General features: G+C 46.4%; 1 long non-coding RNA gene across 2 annotated transcripts; it reads right to left on the bottom strand.

The window, feature by feature from the left end:
- Positions 1 to 511: 511 nt before the first annotated feature.
- On the bottom strand, positions 512 to 16,583 carry LOC134439603 (uncharacterized). Of its 2 annotated transcripts, none has more exons than XR_010032818.1 (7): positions 16,509 to 16,583; positions 15,328 to 15,384; positions 15,132 to 15,217; positions 14,355 to 14,435; positions 1,626 to 1,778; positions 1,389 to 1,451; positions 512 to 728 (listed from the first exon to the last, which is right to left on the bottom strand). It is a non-coding gene; the product is annotated as an uncharacterized LOC134439603 (long non-coding RNA). The 2 variants fall into 2 exon arrangements; XR_010032803.1 differs by having other exon boundaries at positions 15,328 to 15,387; positions 16,509 to 16,556.
- Between the last annotated feature and the right edge of the window lie 859 nt (positions 16,584 to 17,442).

The raw sequence follows: 17,442 nt of genomic DNA, 5'->3' as shown, positions 1-17,442 counted from the left end.
TAAATCAGGCAAAATTCTGAAAAAATAAAGGAAATTTCCTCATTTCAATTGGAAGTATTCCCTCAATTATATCACCTGTAATATTGTCGCCTCAATTTTATTGGACATTTTTGCATGAATAAATTATGACAAATTTCAAATAAATCAAGGAACTTTCCTCATTTCAATTGGAAGGATTCCCTTCATTATATCACGTGTAATATTGTCGCCTCAATTTTATTGGACATTTTTGCATGAATAAAATATGTCAAATTACAAATAAATCAAGGAACTTTCCTCATTTCAATTGGAAGGATTCTCTCCATTATATCATGTGTAATATTGTCGCCACAATTTTATTGGACATTTTTGCATGAATTAATCCTGCAAAATAATCAGATTTCTCTGTAATGGAGACATGGAGCAATATTTTCCACATAGCAATTGAGGCCAAAGCTCTAATCAACTTTGCATTCATATCTATTACAAGTATAATGTGGTTAACAATCAATAAAACAACATCACCAAGTGGTTTCGATGAGTACATCCATTTTATTATTTAAAAAAACCCCATAAAAACAATGGTGTGCACATAGTATCGTAATTATCAGTTTGTTATCAACTGTCAAAGCATTGTCATGGCCAGAAAACAAAAAAGATCCTACTTCAGCTGTCAGTTGCATCCCTTAGTGACATTTTGTAGGCCAGCCAAGTCCTCGACTCCCTCTAGTATGTGTCTTTTCCTCACACTGTGGAGCAAAGACAAAGACAAAGGCAAAGACATTTTCAGTTAAAAAAAAGAAAAAAGGAATGGAAATCCAGACACACCACTCTCCACTACTAACTCCATTTTACATTACATTGCACTTAGCTGACCCTTTCATTTATTCAAAGCGACTTACAACTATTATTTTTCAGGGTATTGGTTACAGTCCCTGTGGGGTTAGGTGCCTTGCTCAAGGGCACTTCAGCCATGGATGTAGATGTAGGGAGAGGTCAGGGGGGATTTAAACCGGCAACCCCTAGATTGAAAGACCAACTCTCTAACCACTAGGCCACTGCCCCATATAGGGGCAGCCATGGTTAGGGCGTTGGACTGAAGATCACAGGGTTACAGATTCAGTACCTACTCTTACCAACTCCTGCCTCCCTCCATGGCTGAAGAGCTCTTGAGGAAAGCATCTATCCCCACACTACAATTTTGATTAAAGTGTAATGTAATGCAATGTATTATCGTCCATTTTCCACAGAATTTCCCAACACTATTTATCAATAAAGAGGACTCCCAATAGGACTCCCTAGCAAAAGGAGGAATGTACATATTCAATATTATCAAGTGTCTGCAAAGCGCACAGATCAACTGAGGACACCAGCTATCCCTGTCAAAAGTTAATTGTAGGCCTACTTACTGTAATGTCTTCACCATCAGGTGCCCATTCAGATCTGCTGTCAGAGGACTCCTGATCCAGGTTCTGTTGTGTAAAAATTAAAGACATCTTGAATGAAGTTCTTTTGGTGAGATAGTAAAACACAGAAACAACTGGACTGGCATTGGCGCTCATTCATTAGGACAAAGCACAAGTCATACATAGACACACCAATATTGATGGATTTTTACAAATGTTAAGACAGTAAATAGTACATACATTAATTCCACCACCATCGTCTGCATTCTCAGTGTGGCCGTCAGGGCTGTGGTCTGAAGAAGCCAGATTCAAGAGAGAGAGAGTGAGTCGGAGCCGCCCAGTCTTTATAAGGGTCTCAATTAGAGATGATTGGCCCCCTATCGCTCCAGCACTCTGTTGCGAAACAAAGCACAGGCAGGTGGGGCGGAGCCCACACAGTCATTAGTTAAAACAGTCTTTGTCAGACAGACAGACGAAGGACCCAGATGCGTCACGTTTAACAGAGTTTATTAGGGGTTCAGGGGGAGAAGGAGATGCAAAGTTCGAGTCCTAGAGCCTGCGTGTGTGTGTTCCCCAATGACTGAGAAGCTTCTCGAGGAGCAGATGGTGGAGGTCCGGGTTCTCTGGATTCTGGGGGGGGGAACACACACACAACAGGACAGATCAGGCAAGGCAGAAGTACCGTTCAGGGCAAAACAGAATTCTTAGTCACAAGGCAGAAGGCAGGTCGGAATTACCGGGGAAGATGATGAGTCGAAGTCCAAGGTACAGGCACGGGTTCGGGTTCGGGTTCAGGTTCAGGTTCAGGTTCAGGTTCAGGTTCAGGTTCAGGTTCAGGTTTCGGGGGGCCAGATGAAGAAGCCAGCAAACAGGGTTCTACTTGCAGACGATCTGACAGAGAGGTACTGGAGGACTGAGGTTTATATGGAGAGTGAGAGGCCGCAGGTGACAAGAGACAGCCAATGGTAGCCACAGATCATTAACGAGAATCAATTGGGGATAATAGACAGCAGAGTCAGTGATGGTATGCAGGCAGCAGAGTACTGCTCGTTAAGAGGCACCAGGTGAGCCTGATTGAGGGAATGACAGGTGAGAATGAGTGGAAAGTTACCAGATGAGAAGGGAGAGTTGTAGGACCATGACAGAACCCCCCCCTCAAGGGACGGCACAGAAGTCCCAAAACACTCACCAACACGGGTGGGAGGGGGGGGGTAGCCGGCGGAGGGTCAAAACTCCTCAGACTGGTCAGTGTCCCCAGCCTCAGGATCAGAATCAGGTTCAGGAACAGGGGTGGACGGAGCAGTGTCATCACGACGAGGACCCTTCGGCCGACCCCTCAGGATTGCAGGCTGGTCCGGGTGCTGGCGATGGAAATCCGCAATGAGAGTGGGGTCCACAATCCTGCTGGCGGGCACCCACACCCTCTCCTCAGGACCATAGCCTTCCCAATCCACAAGGTATTGGATGCCCCTACCCCGCCGCCGTGACCGGAGCAGCCGTCGCACAGTGTAAACAGGACCACCATCAATGAGTCGGGGTGGCGGAGGCGGCGGCACAGCGGGCACCAGAGGGCTCTCGTGAACTGGCTTCAGACGTGAGACGTGAAAGGTTGGGTGCACCTTCATGGACCGGGGAAGCCGGAGTCTGACCGCCGACGGATTGATGATTTTCTGGACCGGGAATGGACCGATGAACCTGGGGGCCAGTTTGCGTGACTCCACGCGCAGAGGCAGATCACGGGAGGAAAGCCACACCCTCTGGCCCACCTGGTAGGCGGGAGCAGGAATCCTTCGCCGGTTGGCACTGGCAGTGTAGCTGGCAACGGCTCTCAGAAGGGTGGCACGAGCTTGAGACCACGTCCGACGACAGCGGCGAGCACAGGCAAGGGCAGATGGACAGGAGGCTCCTCTCTCTTGACTGGCAAACAGGGGCGGCTGATAGCCGTAGACGCACTGAAAGGGGGACAATCCAGTGGCGGAGCTGGAGAGAGAATTGTGAGCATATTCTACCCACAACAGATGCTGAGACCAGGCCCGGGGATTACGGGACGCCATGCACCGCAGAGACTTTTCCAGCTCCTGATTCATCCTTTCAGTCTGTCCATTTGACTGCGGGTGAAAACCTGACGTAAGACTGGCAGTCGCTCCGAGAAGACGGCAGAAGTCTTTCCAGAAGGCTGAAGCAAACTGCGGACCCCGGTCAGACACTATATCCCGTGGCAAGCCGTGGATGCGGAACACCTGCTCAAGGACCACCTGGGCTGTCTCTTTGGCAGAGGGCAACTTTGGCAGTGGAACAAAGTGCGCCATCTTGCTGAACCGGTCTACGATGGTCAGGATGACAGTATTACCATCAGAGGGGGGAAGGCCGGTGACAAAGTCAAGCGAGATGTGAGACCAGGGGCGCATGGGTACTGGCAGGGGCTGTAGTAACCCGGCTGGTGGTCGGTTGGAAGACTTGTTCTGGCAGCAGGTATGGCACGCCATGCAAAATTCGCGGATATCCTTCTCCACTGGATGACCTGGGATCTCAGGTCTGCCGGAACGAAGAGGCGGTTGCTGGGGCACGCACTTGGACTTGGCTGGTCTTTGATAGCCTTTCTCACTTCCTCCTCGATGTTCCAGGTCAGGGTGGCAATGACGCAGGGGTTTGGAAGGATTGGTTCTGGGTCCTCGGAAGACTTGTCATCCTTCTGAAACATGCGTGACAGGGCATCTGGCTTAGCATTGCGTGAGCCGGGACGGTAGGAGAGGGTGAAGTTGAAGCGGGTGAAGAACAAGGACCAGCGACTTTGACGGGGATTCAGTCTCTTTGCTGACCTGATGTATTCCAAGTTCTTGTGGTCCGTCCAGACCAGAAATGGAGTCTTGCACCCCTCCAGCCAGTGGCGCCACTCCTCTAGGGCAAGTTTGACGGCAAGTAACTCTCGGTTGCCGATATCATAGTTCTGCTCGGATGTTGTCAGCCTCCGAGAGAAGAAGGCGCATGGGTGCATCTTGCCATCTTCTGGTGATCGCTGGGATAGCACTGCTCCAACACCAACGTCCGAGGCATCCACTTCCACCACGAACTGCAGGTTCTCGTCTGGCAAGCGGAGGATGGGAGCTGAGGTAAACCGTGTTTTCAACATCTGAAAGGCTTTATCAGCAGCTGGATTCCATTTAAATGGCTGTTTGGTACTGGTCAGTGCAGTGAGTGGGGCTGCCACGGCGCTGAATCCCCGGATAAACCTCCTGTAGAAGTTGGCGAAGCCTAAAAACTGTTGCAACTTCTTACGGCTCTCGGGGGCTGGCCAAGACGTCACTGCTGAAACCTTGGCTGGGTCCATCTGCATACTACCTTCTGCCACGACATATCCAAGGAAGGACAAAGAGCTGACATGAAATTCACATTTTTCTGCCTTGACGTAGAGTGAATTTTTGAGAAGACGGCGAAGTACTGACTGCACATGATGAACGTGTTCAGATTGGTTCTTGGAGAATATTAATATATCATCCAAGAAAACAAAAACGAACCTGTTCAACATGTCACGAAGGATGTCATTAACCAGGTTCTGGAAAACAGCGGGTGCATTGGTGAGTCCGAAGGGCATGACCAGATATTCGTAATGGCCGGTGGGTGTGTTGAATGCAGTCTTCCACTCGTCCCCCTCTCTCATCCGGACTAGGTGGTATGCATTTCTGAGGTCAAGTTTGGTGAAAATGGTGGCCCCTTGGAGCAGTTCAAAGGCGGAAGACATCAGTGGCAGAGGATAGCGGTTTTTCACAGTGATATCATTCAGACCTCTGTAGTCGATACAAGGCCGGAGGGAGCCATCTTTTTTCCCCACAAAGAAAAAAACCAGCTCCGGCAGGAGAAGATGATGGTCGAATAATTCCACTTGCCAGGGATTCGTTGATATAGTTCTCCATGGCCAGCCTTTCAGGAGCGGAGAGCGAGTAGAGGCGGCCCTTTGGGGGTGATGTTCCGGGTAGGAGGTCGATCGCGCAGTCATATGACCGATGAGGAGGCAGAGAAGTGGCTTTGGTCTTGCTGAAGACCTCCTTGAGATGAAGGTAACAGGCAGGGACGCCGGCTGTATCAGGGGCAGGACAGGTAGCTTTTGAATTGATGGGTAGTGTAGCTCGCTTAAAGCAGGTCTGGTGGCAGTCTTCTCCCCACTCTCGTATTGTGCAAGATCTCCAGTCGAGTTGAGGGTTGTGACGGATGAGCCAAGGATACCCCAGGATGATGGGTTGTGCAGGTGAATTGAGCAGGTGAAAGCTGATAGACTCCTGGTGATTTCCTGAGAGTTCCATGGTAACGGAGGATGTGGTGTGGGTCACTGTGCCAAGTTGATGACCATCAAGCGCCCGGACGGGAACAGGTGGTGACAGATGCTGATAGCCCAACCCCAGCTGACGTGCAAGTTCCACATCCATGATATTAGCTTCGGCCCCAGAATCCACTAGGGCAGCCAGGGTGTGTCTGGAGTCAGGAAGCAGGAAACAGACCTGGAGCATGGGCTTTCGGGTGGGGGGAGACTTGATGTTTGTCGAGCTCAGCCGGATCTCCCCTATGACCGGTGAGCTCTGGCTTTTGCTGGACAGTTGCTGACTTTGTGATTCTCGCCGCCGCAGTAGAGGCACAGCTGGGCAGTAAGGCGACGTTGCCGCTCTTCTGGGGAGAGGGAGGTGCGGCCAATCTCCATGGGTTCGGTCTGGTCAAACTGGTTCTGGGGGTTAGCAGGAGGAGGCAAGGAAGTGGCGTCACGCCGAATGCTGGTGGCCGATTGTCTTGGTTGTCCCCTCTCACGGCGCCGGGTCTGGATTCGACGATCGATTCGGACTGCCAGGGCGATGGCTTCATCAAGGGTCTTGGGTGGTTCGTGGGAGACCAGTTCATCCTTGATGTAGCCCGCAAGACTGTGGAGGAAAGCATCCGTCTGTGCGGCCATATTCCATGTGCTGCGTCTCGCCAGGGTGCGGAAGTCAATGGAGTAATCCGCCACGGTCCGGTTTCCCTGGCGAATACTCATCAGCTCTTGGGATGCTTCAGCCGATGAAGACCCCAGGTCAAAAACTTTCTCCATCTCCTCAGCAAAAGCGTTGAATGAAGCGCAGGCCGGAGTCTGGCGGTCGAATTCTGCAGCTCCCCACAGCCGGGCCCGACCAGTCAAGTGGGTGATGACGTATCCTACCTTGGCCCCCTCTGTAGCGAAGGTCCTGGGCTGAAGGGCAAACTGGATTCTGCAGCTCGACAGAAACGCCCTCACTTGTGTATGGTCGCCGTTGAAGCGCTCAGGATTTCCCACCTTTGGCTCACGGTCTATAGAAACTGAAGATTGCGCCACTTGACTTGGGATGTTGGGGTCAGGAGCGGGTACTGGTGCTGAGTGAAGCGCTTGCACAGATGGAGCAGATGCAGACTGAGCTGGAGCAGATGGAGAAGGTGCAGGCTGGCCAGATGAGGTGGTTGGGTTGGAGAGTAGCTGAAGCACTCGGGTAAGTTGTTCTTGGTGCTGTTGGATCATCTGCTGGTGTTGCAAGAACTGCTGCTGTTGGTGATGGCCTAGCTGAACCAGAGATGCTATGTCACCGGACATCCGAGCAACCGCTCCCTCTGTGTGCTGCAGACGGTCGAGAGCAGTTGGTTCGGGTGTCGAAGTCATCTCGGGTGTGAGGTCCATGTCGGTTGGGTCGTGAGCTGGGTCCATGCTGGTCAGATCGTACTGTCAGACAGACAGACGAAGGACCCAGATGCGTCACGTTTAACAGAGTTTATTAGGGGTTCAGGGGGAGAAGGAGATGCAAAGTTCGAGTCCTAGAGCCTGCGTGTGTGTGTTCCCCAATGACTGAGAAGCTTCTCGAGGAGCAGATGGTGGAGGTCCGGGTTCTCTGGATTCTGGGGGGGGGAACACACACACAACAGGACAGATCAGGCAAGGCAGAAGTACCGTTCAGGGCAAAACAGAATTCTTAGTCACAAGGCAGAAGGCAGGTCGGAATTACCGGGGAAGATGATGAGTCGAAGTCCAAGGTACAGGCACGGGTTCGGGTTCGGGTTCGGGTTCAGGTTCAGGTTCAGGTTCAGGTTTCGGGTTTCGGGGGGCCAGATGAAGAAGCCAGCAAACAGGGTTCTACTTGCAGACGATCTGACAGAGAGGTACTTCTTCTTCTTCTTCTTCTTAGTTTTTGTTGGCGGTTGGCAAACGTTTTGGAAGCATTACCGCCACCTACCGAAATGGAGTGTGAGTCTGGACGAAAGCTAAACTCATCTAAAGGAGGAAAAAAAAAAAAAAAAAGAGAGAGAGAGAGAGAGAGAGAGAGAGAGAGAAAGACAGAAAGAAAGAAGAGATTATATCCTTCTAATCAGTCCTGTGGCTTCTAGATAGGAAAAGAGGTACTTAAAGCATTTCTCACTTGAGTTTTTCTGCAGTATTGTTTTAATATCTAACTGTACACTTTCTGACTCCAGTTCTAGGATGAGGTGCTGCCTCTCCTGGTCAAACCTGCTACAACGTTCTACTGCATGCTCTATGGTCTCAGTAGCACCACATACACTACACTTTCCATCAGCATGTTTTTTAAACACAAATAGCGTACTGTTCAGACCAGTATGCCCAAACCTCATCCTAGATATGATGTCCTCCTCTTTAGTGGTTCTTGCTGTTGGTCTAGCATGACCAACCATCCCTTGGATCGCAAAGTACTTTCTCCCAGTAGATGCACCACTCCACTGACTCTGCCAAATCTCCTTGGACTTTATTTTAACAATTGACTTTACCTCTAATTTACTATGGGCTACTTCTAAGGTGACCTCAGGGGTCTCACATGCTTTTTTTGCATATTTGTCCGCCAACTCGTTCCCTCGTATCCCAAAGTGTGCTGGTACCCATAAGAAGCTTATATCAATGCCTGATGTTATGATTCCATTGACCAACTGTGCAATTTCAATAACAATATCCTGTCTGGACTCCGACATAGTACTCTGGATACTCATCAGTGCAGAAGCAGAATCTGAGGCAATTAGCACTCCACCCCTTGGTCTATTCCCCTCTATCCAAGTCAGAGCAGTGAGGATGGCTACTAGTTCTGCCGTATATACTGCAAGGTCATTGCTTATCCTTTCTTTTTTACACATCTTAAGCTCTGGTACTACAAATGCCACACCCACTTTGCCATCTAGTGCCTTTGAGGCATCAGTAAAAAACACAAGTTTATCTTCATACTGTGCTCTGATATGATACTCAACTGTATCTTTGCTGAACTCCTCCTGATTCTTCAGCTCTAAAAGTGTTAAATCTATTACAGGTTTCTTTAATAACCATGGCGGAATAACTGGGAATGTAACAGCTGGGCACAGAGTAAGTGCCTGTAGGCCCAGTGCCTCTACCTTTTGGGGAATCACCCACCCAAAGCTTCTACCAGGCTTATCTTTCTCCTGACAATGAGTTAGCACAGGTTGACTGATGTGGCCTTCCCTTTGCCCTCTGAGGTTAGCCCAATAGACTAGGGCCAGTTGATCTCTCCTTATATACAATGGCGTTTCCCCCATTTCTACCTGTATAGCGTTTACAGGAGTAGACTTCATTGCTCCACAACACAGTCTTAATGCTTTATGTTGAATTACATCCAGTTTTGTCAGAAGCGTCTTAGGTGCAGATCTGTAGGCCACACAACCATAGTCAAATACAGACCTGATAAGGCTAATGTATATTGTTTTCAAGGCTGACCTGTTGGCTCCCCAGTCCACCCCTCTCAAACAGCGCATGACATTTAGGACCTTCTTACATTTCTCAATCATTTTCTGTATGTGGACAGACCAGGTTAGCCTCTTATCAAACCACAGGCCTAAATATTGAAAACAGTCAACTCTCTCTAGTTCAGCGCCTGACAACTTCAGCTTCAAACTCACAGGAATGCTCCTTCTAGTAAAGAACAAGGTTTTAGTTTTATCTATAGATATTCTAAATCCCCACTCAAGGGCCCATGCTTGAACATGGTCTACTGCATGTTGCATTTTACTCACAATGAAGTTGACATTTCTCCCACTCTTCCACATTGCACCATCGTCTGCAAACAACGCAACATGGACAGACTCCTGCACCTCCTTGAAGACATCATTAATCATGATCAGGAACAATATCGGGCTGATAATGCTTCCTTGCGGTGTGCCGTTTTCCACTATATATTCACTACTGAACTCTTCATTAATTTTAACCATGATTCTCCTGCCTGATAGGAAATCCTTGACCCACTGGAACATTCTACCCTTGATACCCATCTCTCTGAGTTTAATTAGGAGTCCCTCTCTCCAGACCATATCATAAGCCTTCTCTATATCAAAGAAGACGGCCAGTAATGTCTCCTTATTAACTTGGGCTTTCCTTATTGAGTCTTCTAAGGCCACTACAGGGTCCATGGTGCTCCTTCTCTGCCTAAATCCACTCTGGTAGCTGTGTAAAATATTTCTTGTTTCTAACCAGTAGACCAACCTATCGTTCACCATTCTTTCCATTATTTTACCCAACTGCGAGGTCAGTGCTATGGGTCTATAGTTTGATGGCATCGTTGCATCTTTCCCAGGCTTTCTAATAGGGATTATTACAGACAGTTTCCATTCAGCTGGAATAGCTCCCTCCACCCACACCTTATTGATTAAAGCCAAAACTACATCCTTCCCCTTGTCAGTTAACTTTTCCAACATAATATAGCAAACCCCATCCCTCCCTGGGGTGGACCTACCCACTTTCTTTAATGCCCTATTCAATTCACCCAAGTCAAATGGAGTATTTAGAGCATCTTCATTCCCCATCTCCTCCTCCAACACATGCCTATAGCGATCTATTGTGATTTCTCTTCCTCTTGCCTCTATAGGAGTAAGATTTCCTGAACTGTGCACCTTTACAAGAGTTTTAGCAATAGCCTCAGCCTTATCCTTGCTGCTTATGATAACTCTGTCATCTGCCATCATTATGGGGTATTCCAGCTCTCTCCTAATGCCTCTCATTCTTTTAACCATTCCCCATACATTTCCTATTGGGGTAGTTCTGTCTAGAGTTTCGCAGAATGCTTTCCAATACTCTCTCTTGGCTTTTTTAACTGTACACCTCACTACAGCTTGACACTTCTTGTACTGCATCAATGTCTCAAAGTTCAATGTTTTCTTTAAAATTCTAAATGCTTTGTTGCGCTCCTTAATAGCTTTCCTGCATTCTTTGGACCACCACGGCACTATCTTTCTTGCCCTTCCCGGCCCACTTTTAGGGATAGCATTCTCAGCTGCTCTGATTACACCATTGGTGACTGCCCAACACATGCTCTCAACACAGCCTTCGGCTGCAATATTCATCAAGTTGAGCTCACTAGACTCTGAGAAGGATTCCCAGTCTGCTTTATTTAAATCCCATTTCCCTTTCCTCACCACCTGCTCTCGTATTACCTCTACTTCCAGCACTACTACAACTGGAAAGTGATCACTACCCACCGTGCTGTCCAGTACCTCCCAGTTGCATCTGGCCGCTAAAGCTTGGGAGACTATTGTTAGGTCAATAGCAGAGCCAGTTCCATTTGCTACGTCTATTCGTGTATGTGTGCCATCATTTAAGCATACAAGCCCCACCTCGTCCAGGAACTCTTCCACAATGCCACCATTTGCATCATTTTTATCCCCCCACAGCGTGCTGTGGGCATTGAAATCCCCACACCATATTACCTTGTCACCCAACCCCTCCCAGATCGCCTCCAGGTGCTCCAGCTGAATTTGTTTACATGGGTTGTAGTAGTTTACTATACTCACACTGCCCTCTTTAGTCCATACTTCAATACATAAAACCTCCAAATCCACGCTCTTCTTCAGCTCCCTGAACTGCAGTCCATTTTTAACAAAAGTGACACACCCACCACCACCACTACTACTCCCCACCCTGTCCCTCCTAATGCTTGAGAACCCTTTAATTACAAAATCTAAATGACTCTTTAGCCAGGACTCCTGAACGCAAATAACATCAGGTACCTCGCTTAGCTCTTGGATGAAGCCTTTAAACTCTTGCCCATTGGCAATAAGGCTTCTGGCGTTCCATTGCAGAACTACTAAGTCCGCTTTATTAATCCTGGCGGAGAAGAAGATACCTCTGGGGATTCGCTCAGATACAGGGCGTGGCTTATCTTATCCTGGGTCACGTCAAGGTTCAGGAACTTCCCTGCCGCTTTGACTATTACCCTTATTTTCTCCGTTTTAGATTTTAGCCCCTCAGTACAATTGATCACGTACGATATGAAAAGCACAAGTCGCTCAGAACTAAGGTTCACATCACCCGGCTGCTTTCGCACCGCTTCAAGCTTTTCGCGCTGTCCCTTTTCTCTGTCTACGTCTTTCACAGCATCGGCGTAGGGCAGGTTTTTTGTTGCTCTGACCTGTTGCACACTCGCAGCCCTCTTCCTCACAGGACAGCCACCATAAGCGGCTGAGTGGTCCCCCCCACAGTTACAGCACCTCCTCACTGCCCCCTCCTCACACTGACCATACTGGTGATTACCCCCACACTTTCCACATCTCTCTTTCCCGTTGCAGTTAGCAGCAACATGGCCATAACGTTGACACTTGAAGCACCTCATCGGAGGAGGAATGAACTCACGCACTTTGAAACTCATGTAACCAATCATCACTTTATCTGGGATGTGTAACTCTTTAAACCCAAGCAACAGGGAAGTGCTCTCAACCTTTTCTCCATTTCGCTTAGCCAACAGTCTTTTAATAGTCAACACTGTTCCTCCTTTAATGCTCTTTTTGATTTCCTCCAAGTTTTCACCAAGCGCCACTCCTGTAATCACTCCTCTGGCTCCACGCTCTCCAAACTTCCTTATCTCTGCTATTTCCTTTTGACACACCACTTGAGCCTTCATAACTTTATCCCTCTGCGCTGCATCTTTACATGTAACTAGCAGGGACCCATCAAACCTCACACTTGCCTGCACAATTTCTCCCCAAGCCTTCTTCAAACCCGCGGTCAAGCGAACCAAGCCAACATCCCTAATGTCATGTCCTTGCTTAAACTTCACAATCAATTTCAAGTCAGCTGCAGGATCCTGCACTATTCTCCTTCTAACGTCCCTACTATCTCCACCTTCCTCATCACGTTCTTTCCTCTTATCATCCCTACTTCCAGACACGCCACCCCACTGAGTGCTAGGTCTACCTATACCCCTACCCGCACTACCTGCTCCTCCACCTCGTAGATCCTCCCTAATCCTATGTACTTCAGAGGACAAAAAGTCCTCTTCCATTTCATCCTCCTCATTCATGCCCTGTCGCTAACCTAGCCCAGACTCAGTCACAAATCGGTTTATGCCAACACGCCACTTCGCCTCTTGCTTGGAACTCGCTGACAGAGAGGTACTGGAGGACTGAGGTTTATATGGAGAGTGAGAAGCCGCAGGTGACAAGAGACAGCCAATGGTAGCCACAGATCATTAACGAGAATCAATTGGGGATAATAGACAGCAGAGTCAGTGATGGTATGCAGGCAGCAGAGTACTGCTCGTTAAGAGGCACCAGGTGAGCCTGATTGAGGGAATGACAGGTGAGAATGAGTGGAAAGTTACCAGATGAGAAGGGAGAGTTGTAGGACCATGACAGTCTTAACGTGTAGACAGTAGTTTTAGGCAAAGTATTTAGCAACTAAAAGATTAATAAGCACTTCTTTGGACAAAATCCCATTAAAATGTAACTTACAATATAATAGTCACAAATATCTAAATGCTGTCATAAAGTAGCCATACAGTCATAAGTGCTTTTGGAATAATGCAATTTTGTTATTTAATTAATGCAGTTTGATTGTCATACACTCAGTATATGTTCAAGATTATTTACAGATAGAAAGGATAAATATGCATTTGTTAAAAAAAAAAAAACTAAAAAAAACATGTCCCACATAATCTTTTAAAACAAATACATTGTTATATAGCAGATATACACGTATATTATTGACATTTTTAGAATAGAATGGTGGAGGCTGTTGTCAAAAGATGGGGTTGCCTAGCCTTTCTTGTTCCCCAATTGGTGTGAACAGTGAGTCGGCTGAATTTCCATCTGTACAATTTAAACAAACATTTAATGATTTCCCGTACATCTAAAACATTTATCTACACTCACTGGCCACTTCATTAGGTCCTAGGAACACCTCTCTAGTGCTGGGTTGGACCCCTTTTGCCTTCAGAACTGCCTGAAACAATACTCGGGTAGGCTGTGGCATTCCAACAAAGACAAATTGGTACTAATTGGCCAAAACTGTGCTAAGAAAATATCCGTATGCCATTATATCTCCAGCCTGAAATGTTGATGTAAGGCAGAGTTGACCCATGTTGACCCTGAGGCAACATTTTTGCGATCTTTTAGTGTCGTTTATGGTGAGCCTGTCCAAATTGTTGCCTCATTTCCCTGTTCTTAGCTGACAGGAGTGGCACCAAATGTGGTTTTCTGCTGCTATAGCCCATTTGCCTCAAGATTTGATGTGCTGTGTAATCAGGGATTCTCTTATGCATACCTCGGTTGTAATGTGGGGTTATCTGACTTAATTTTGCTTTTGTATCAGCTCAAACCAGTCTGGCAATTCTCCTCAGACCTTTGCCATCAAGGCATTTTTGACTACAGAATCGCTGCTCACTGCATTTTTTTCCTTTACAGTACAATTTCTGTAAACCCTAGAGATGGCCAAGATCAGTCTTTTCTGAAACACTCAAATCAAACCCTTTCAGCATCAACAGTCATGCCATGTTCAAAGTCATTTAATTATCCTTTCTTCTCCATTATGATGCTCGGTTTGAACTACATCAGATCATCCATCTCAACCATGTCTACATACACAAATGCACTGAGTTGCCACCATGTGATTGGCTGATGAGAAATGTGCCTCAATTAACAGTTGTAACGGGTGTTCCTAATAGTGGCAGGTGAGTGTATGTGTGTGACATTAGCTCAGCAACTCACCCTATCATCCTCCACTTCTGGGTCCATCGCCCTGGGTACTCGCTGCTGGCTGTGTCAACATGCATGGGTGGCTACCCACCACTGTTCAAAAACATGAGATGAGATTTAGATGAGAATAAATATCACACAAAATATTTATGACATATCACTAAAAACAAATACTGTCTCAAACCTTGCATAGCCTAAACCAGTGGTTTTCAAAGTGGGGGTCAGGGACCCCTGGGGGGCCACAAGAGGGTGCTAGGGTGACAGCAGCAGCTTGGCAGGAAAAGCTAATTAAAATAATGTAATAAATTGAATAACCGAGTACATCAACATATAGTAAAAATAAGGAAAAAATATATATTTCCTACAGTAAAGAACTGCATTGTCATGATTCTGTGCATCTCTGAACATTACTACCTTTATTATTATTTTATATATCCCGAAGGGGCCATTGACTCACAGACCTAAACAATGGTTATAAAAGGGGCGCACAGAAAAAATAGTGTGGCATGAAACATGTAAGGGGGGCCTAGGCCAGACTCTATTGGTATATTGGGGGCCTTTCCATGCTGAAGTTTTGGAACCCCTGGCCTAAGCAACTGAAACAGTGCCAGCATGTATACTGGCACTGGGTCTGTGTCAGGGGGCACTTCAAGGACATCTGGTCAATACATTTGTATGACTGGTGTCAATAGTGAGTGGGCTGAATTTTCATCTGTGCAATAACATTTAGTTATTTCCCATACACTTAAAACAATTATCTATATGTGTGATATTGTCTCAGCAGCTCACCCTAGCTCATCCTCCACTCCTGGGTCCATCCCCATGGGTGCCCACTGCTGGGGGCTGTGTCAACGTGCATGGGTGGCTACCCAACACTGTTTAAAAACATGATGAGATTTAGATTAGATTAAATATCACTAAAAGCAAATACTGTGTCAAACCTGTCATAGCCTAAACACACGAAACAGTGCCAGCATGTTCTTACACTGGGTCTGCATCAGGGGACACTTCCAGGACATCTGGTCAATACATCTGTAAAAGCCTACTGAGAGAGGAAAAAAGTTAGTCACAATTTAGCTTTCATGGCTGTAAATTACTACAGGAGTGCAAATAAATACATCAACAGATTCAAAACACCATGAATTATTTTTAAGTTCTGCAAGACAGCACAGGACAGACTATTATATTCTTAAGAACATTTCCCTATCTTAATTGAATTCAGTGGGGTATTTGGATGTATGTGAATATGGTCTAAGAAAAAGAATATATACTTTTATACTTTCCATCAAGTAACACATTCTGCAGACTGGTTAGCTAAGGTAAGAAGTTAGAAGGGGCACACTGGTGGTAATTCACACCTATGGAGCCCGTTAAAAGAGCTATCAAAGGTGCTAACTTTTACATTCTAAAGAGCAATTAAGGCCTCTAGCATCAATATCACTCACTGCAAATATCAAACGAAGTCACAGGAACCCTTTATAAGGCTCTAAATTCATCTCAATTCACTCTAAAGACTAGCAAAATTACACTTACTAAAACGGAACACATTATCAAACATTAGGCCATTTAAAATCAGCCAAAACACATTCTACAATGCACATTATATACATAATGGTTGAAAGGCAAAATAGCGTGTATGTTAAGGCTGAAAAGTGCATCCAAACATGCAAAAAAGGGCATCCAAACATGCAAAACGTAGCTAAAATATTTTCCCTGGTGACTAGCTGGCTAGCTGATTAGCTCAGTGCACGTAAGTTCTACATGGCTGGAATCTCACACGTGCCTTCAAACACTGCGCAGCCAGAAACCTATGATAATGCACTAGTTAGCAGAAGTTTGGTTGCTTCAAAGTTCGTTCTGAAAACTCATGAAACTGCACAGCCAGAAACCTATGACATAGCACTAGTTAGCAAAAGCTTGGTAACTTCAAAGTTCGTTCTGAAAACTATGAAAACTCATCTGGTGTAAAATAGCACACCCAATAGATAGCATTCAACCTTAAGACAGTCCATTGGGTAGCCAGTGCTTCCAGGCTAAGCACAGGTTCCTCTTATCTAAAATCTCATCAAAACAGCTCATCCACCACAACAGCAAATATTCAAAATATGAATTTGAAGCAGCTACTGAACAAGGATGATGGAACTTCTGAAGTTATTTTAAACTTACCTGAAGTCTCTAGGAGGTTCTCTTCGGTTTAAATCCAGGGAACATGACTTGAAAGAAAGACGTTAGAGCTTAACAAAGTCCCTCCCCTCCCCCACCACCAACCAAACTTCAGCTCCCCCTAATTTGTAGTGAGAAATTGGGCAGAATACCTAATTTTTTCAAGGCAGATTTTGTGTCTTATTTATTATTGTAAATATCCATAATTTTTTGGAGGAAATACATTTGTGCAATTTATTAGGCTATATATGCACATAAAAATCGTGCATTCTTGATTTTTTTATGGAAATTTCCCAGCCGGGTAGACTCTCTTTTTTCAGTGTAGGCGTCATTTGGTTCACTTTGCTGTTAAACATCTTCTTGATTGCGTTTCCGTTGCCACTACAAAGTAATAGGCTAGTAGTTGCTAGTTTGCCAGTGGGCTTGGTAAGCCACACATCTGTGTTTGAAGTTGGGTCATTGCTAGGTTTGTTATCATTCATCATTATTATGCATGAGTTGGTTGTGCTGCTGTGTTTGTTGCTAACTAGTGGAAACATTTCGGCGGCAGCAAGGCGTGTGTGAAAGAGAAACGTTGGCCGTGGTTGAACTTGTTGACAGTGCTGTGCCGTATGTGGAGTAGAAAGTTGGGTTCGCCGACTGGGCAGGGCAGCGCGGATTTTCGCAGGGTTCGCCAGATGTTAGTTCTACATTTCCAAACACGCTCAGGGTAGATAGGATGAAATAGCGCAGAAATCTAGTCGGAGGATTCCTCCACCCTCTTTGAGTTGCTGTGTCCCCTCCTTCTCACAGTTTCACTACTTTTGAAGATATTGAGGAGCACTGGCGAACCGTGTGTGCATTTATTAAGGCATGTCAATGCCCGAGTGCTCCGATTCCGAGAAGTGCAGTTTGAAACATTTTCCGCGCTCGCGCTATTGTAGGCTACAGCTTCCAC

The sequence above is a fragment of the Engraulis encrasicolus genome, chromosome 1 (genome assembly GCF_034702125.1).
Source record: "Engraulis encrasicolus isolate BLACKSEA-1 chromosome 1, IST_EnEncr_1.0, whole genome shotgun sequence".
NCBI lineage: Eukaryota > Metazoa > Chordata > Actinopteri > Clupeiformes > Engraulidae > Engraulis > Engraulis encrasicolus.
This window is presented reverse-complemented; position numbering and strand designations above follow the sequence as displayed.